The following is a 4577-nucleotide window of genomic DNA, read 5'->3' on the forward strand; positions in this document are numbered from 1 at the left end:
CCCGCGTCTCCCGCAGCTTGCTCGGCAGGCGCGGCCCGGCTCGCTCCTGGCGCAGGGCGGCTGCTCGGACCAGCTCGCCTGCGAGGTCTCCCCTCTGCGCGTCTACTGCCGTCGCCGCCGCACATGCTCAGTGAAGACCCGCCCCGCCCCGCCCCCACCCCCTCCCCACCCCACTCCCGCCCCCACCCCCAGTTCTTGACGCGTGGGTGCAGCCCCTGAGGATTTTCTGAGAGGCTGTTTGCCGACGCCCTGCGCGCCTGGTGCTCGCCAAAACATGGACATTTTTGCATCGTTTTATCTGACTGGATCTTACTGAGACCTCCTGTGGAGGCCGCTTTCTCTCCCAGAGGGAGTAGCCAGCCGGTCAGGGCCCCCCTCGGCCCCCGCTGGCATCTGCCGGGGCGAGGGCCTCTCCTCCGGCCGGCGCGGCGAGAGGGGCGGTGCCCGCGTGGTCTCCGCCGCCACCTGGCGAGGCCGGCGGGGCTGCGGCCGCCAGGATTCGCGTCCCGCCCCTGCCCACCCGGCGCAGGCCGGGCTCCCGCGTGCTCTCCGCTGACCTGCGCGTGGCAGGCCTCAGTGCCAGCTGGCCGGGTGACAGTCCCGCCCCCTCCTTATATCCTGGGGAGGGTGGGAGCCTAGCGTCCCCGCGGGTGTGGGTGTGGGTGTGGGTGTGGGTGGGGCCACAGGTTCTCTGTGGGTTTTGGCTGGCGCAGAGTGGTTGTCTAGGTTTTCTGTCTCCTGTCTCGGTTGGCTGCCCCTTTCCTGGTCCTTCGGCTAGGGAGGGAGCGCAGGCTTTTGTTGCGGTTTGTTTTGTTTCTTGTTTTGTCTGTTTTGTTTCTTGTTTTGTCGGTGCCTTGGTGTTTCCAGCCTGCAGACTTCACTTCCAAGACTGGGGCAGCCGAGCGCGAGGAAAACCCAGGGAACTCGCCAGCATCCTGCTGTTTCTTGGGTTTCGAGGTCCCTAGCCTTACTTAGCCTTTCTGCCTTCTCTCCACCCTTCATCTTCTTATGTTGAGAGAGAGAGAGAGAGAGAGAGAGAGGCCACATAAATAGATATAGCTCTCTATATATGTTTAGGGTTTTAGTTGTGCTTAGTGGGTGAAATAGGGAAAAGTACATTACTCTGTCTTCTCAGAAGCAGAAATCTTTCAGGTGCATTTTGCTATTTTTTTATTGCGAACTTCTAAATGTATTTCATTTGAAAAAAAAAATTTAAATCAACAAACAAAAAAAGAGAAATATAAATAAACCTCTTTCAGTTGACAGTGAACCTCGTGTGGGGCGTGGTGATGGTTCATTTTATGGGTCAACTCCCACTCGCCACATAAACGTTTTGTCTCATTCGCTTTATCACTTTCGCTCTCAAGTGCTTTTCCCGAATCACTTGAAAGTAAGTTGGAGACATCACGTCCCTTTACCACTAATACTTCAATGTGTTTCCTAAAAACAAGCACATATTCTTACATAACTGCAGTATAGTTATTAATTTCAGAAAAATTTTTAAAAAGATGTCTTTATTGATTTCAGAGAGAGGAAGGGAGCGAGAGAGAGAGAGAGAGAAACATCAATGCTGAGAGTCATCCATCGGCTGCCTCCTGCACGCCTTCCTCTGGGGGGCGAGCCCGCAACCCGGGCCTGCGGCGGGAATCGAACTGGGATCTCCTAGGCGCTGCTCAAGCGCTGAGCCAGCCCAGCCCGGCGAGTTTCCTTCTTTGATTTTCAATCACTAAACAGCAGCAGTCGTGGTTTTTGTATGTCTGTTTCTATTGTTTATTTGCTATAACTTCTGTGGTATGTTTTACATCTGGAGGGTGATTCACTCCTCTTTTCTTTTTCAAAACTGACATGGGCCTTGGTTGGGTGGCTCATTTGGTCAGAGCGTCATCCCTATAGGCCAAGGTTGCGGGTTGATCCCTGGTCAGGGCACATACAAGAACCAGCCAAAGATTTCATCCAGAAGTGGAACAGCAGGGGGCGCGGCGAGGGGGGGGAGCGGAGGGCGGGGTGCGTCCCGTGACCGCTGTTCCCGGAGGCGCGGCCGCAGCGGGGGCGATTTTCAGTGTGTACGCGGGGAACAGAGCTGGTGGCCTGATTTCCCAGCTGGACAGTTACGCGCCACGGGCCGAGGCTGAGAAAACGTTCAGTTACCCGCTTGATCTGCTGCTCAAGCTACACGACCGACGAGTGCTAGTTGCCTTCGGCCGGCGCGACGGCATCCGGGTGGGCCCGCCGTGCTGCCATCAATGGCATGGACGTGAAGGGCAAGTACGCGGCGGTTGGCACAGAGGTGCTGGAGCACCTAGGCAACCCTGCGAGCTACCGGTGTCCATTCCCTTGGGCCGGGCCCGCCTCGCTTCCAGTGAGAAGCGCATGTTGGCCTCCGTGTTCCACGCGTTGTTCGCAACTGGCTCCCAGTTGTCTCCTGAACAGGGCAGCTCAGGCGCTGAGATGCTGGAGACAGACACGTTCAAACCGCACTGCTTCCGGACACTAACAGGGATCAAGTTCGTGGTGCTGGCAGACCCTAGGCAAGCTGGGATAGATTCTCTACTCCGAAAGATTTATGAGATTTACTCAGACGTTGCCCTCAAGAATCCATTCTACTCCCTGGAAACGCCCATCAGGTGTGAGCTGTTTGACCAGAACCTGAAGTTAGCCCTGGAGGTGGCAGAGAAGGCTGGAACTTTTGGACCTGGGTCATAGGCTGAACCTGCAACAATCCCCCCACCCAACCCCAACCCTGCCTTCCTAAATTCTGAGAGATCCTGTAGCAGGGGTCTTGCTGATTCCACGCCAATGGAAATCCCAGAAGCCTTGTTAGTACACTTGGGGGAGGGAGTTTTGCTGAGATTGATGAGATGACACATACTGACCCCTGAGCCTTAATACTATGCTCTCTTCCCTACTGTATCTATCATGGTACTACTTCCCAACTCTGTACAGATTTATTTATGGAGGAGGTAGGCCCATAAATGCTGTAATAAACATTCCTTTGATCACAAAAAAAAAAAAAAAAAAAGAAGTGGAACAGCAGCCCTGGCCTGTTTGGCTCAGCAGTTAGAGCATCGACCCTCGGACTGAAGGATCCCGGGTTCGATTCCGATCAAGGGCACATACCTCAGTTGCAGGCTCAATCCCTAGCCCCGGTTGGGGTGATTGCGGGAGGCAGCTAGTCAATGTGTCTCTCTCACATTGATGCTTCTCTCTGTCTGTCTCTCTCTCCCTTCCACTCTTTCTGAAAAGCAATGGAAAAAATATCCTCGGGCGAGGATTAAAATAAATAAATAAGTGGAACAACATGGGCCTCTGGAATTCCTGGGGCCAGAGGAGGGATGCTGGAGGCCCTTTCTTGTCTCTACCTGTCTTTGTGTACCAGCTGCATTCTCTCTCAGTCACGTAAAAGATGGGGAATGAACATGGCTGCCTCATGCATCTAAATTTATATCTTGCCCTCCTACAGCAAAGAGAAACTGATTCCTCAGTTCCTGCTGGAAAAAATTCTCAGGGAAGGGCTTTCTTTGGCCTGGCTTGGGTCAGGTGTTCTGTCCTGGATCCAGCACCTCTGCCCAGAGGTGTGGAGACTCTAAGGCCAGGCAGGGCCTCTGGAGTCACGTGGCTGGAAAAGAACAGTTCTGAGTAGATGGGGGGATAAGGCACTCATTTTTTAAAAAAATTAAATTTATTGGAGTGGTGCTCGCTTCGGCAGCACATATACTACAATTGGAACGATACAGAAAAGATTAGCATGGCCCCTGTGCAAGGATGACACACAAATTGGTGAAGTGATCCCTATTATTTAAAAAAAAAAAATGATTGAGGTGACACTGGTTAATAAGATTAGATAGGTTCCAAGTTTACATTTCTATGATACACGATCTGTATGTTGTTGCATTGTGCGTCCACCGCCCAAGGTCAAGTCACCCTGTCACCATGTATTTGAAGGCACTCATTCTTTCATTTATCCATTTGTTCAGTACATTTTTATTGTGTGCCTATTATGCACTAGGCTCTGTGCTGGACACAGTAAACCAGCAAGGTCTCAGGCATCAGAGAGCTTAGGTTCCTTTGAGGAAGGCAGGCCAGAAATCAGTGTCTGCCGCCCCTGTCCCGGCTCAGCCGATGCGCTCTCCCAGTTTACAAAAGGAAACCGGGCTCTTTTTGTTGCAGTCAGAGGGGCCCTAGTCAGAGCAGCTTGGGGATATTTCCACTGTGAGGACACTGATGACGAAGAAAGAGCAGCTTGGCAGGCCTGGCCAATAAGGACGGCTGCAGCTGTGCTGAGTTACCAGCCAAGAGCCAGTAGGTGCAGGGAGTGGCTTCCTGTTGAGCTAAGATCTTTGAGTCTAGCTTTCTGTGGAATTTTTATTATAAAAATACGAAACCCAGGTCTGAGTTAGGTGCCTGACTCGGCCAACTTGAAAGAAAGTCTCAGTCCCTCAGGCAATTGTGATCCTGAGCAAAGAGAAAAAGAAAAAGAAAGTGGCTCAGCTAAAGTGGCTCAGCTCGGTGCCAGTGCTAGTGGAATCGACTGAGGCCGAGAGCGGGGGAGGGGAGGAGGGGGGAGAGGAGGGAGAGGA

The 4577-nt window shown here is 52.8% G+C and overlaps 1 pseudogene across 1 annotated transcript; it reads left to right on the forward strand.

The window, feature by feature from the left end:
* Positions 1 to 2248: 2248 nt before the first annotated feature.
* LOC308568975 (trafficking protein particle complex subunit 4 pseudogene) lies at positions 2249 to 2779 on the forward strand (annotated as a pseudogene). The gene has a single exon. The product of its transcript is annotated as a trafficking protein particle complex subunit 4 pseudogene (transcript).
* The last annotated feature ends 1798 nt before the right edge of the window (positions 2780 to 4577 follow it).

This window comes from Miniopterus schreibersii (assembly GCF_964146895.1).
Source record: "Miniopterus schreibersii genome assembly, chromosome: 16".
Taxonomy (NCBI): domain Eukaryota; kingdom Metazoa; phylum Chordata; class Mammalia; order Chiroptera; family Miniopteridae; genus Miniopterus; species Miniopterus schreibersii.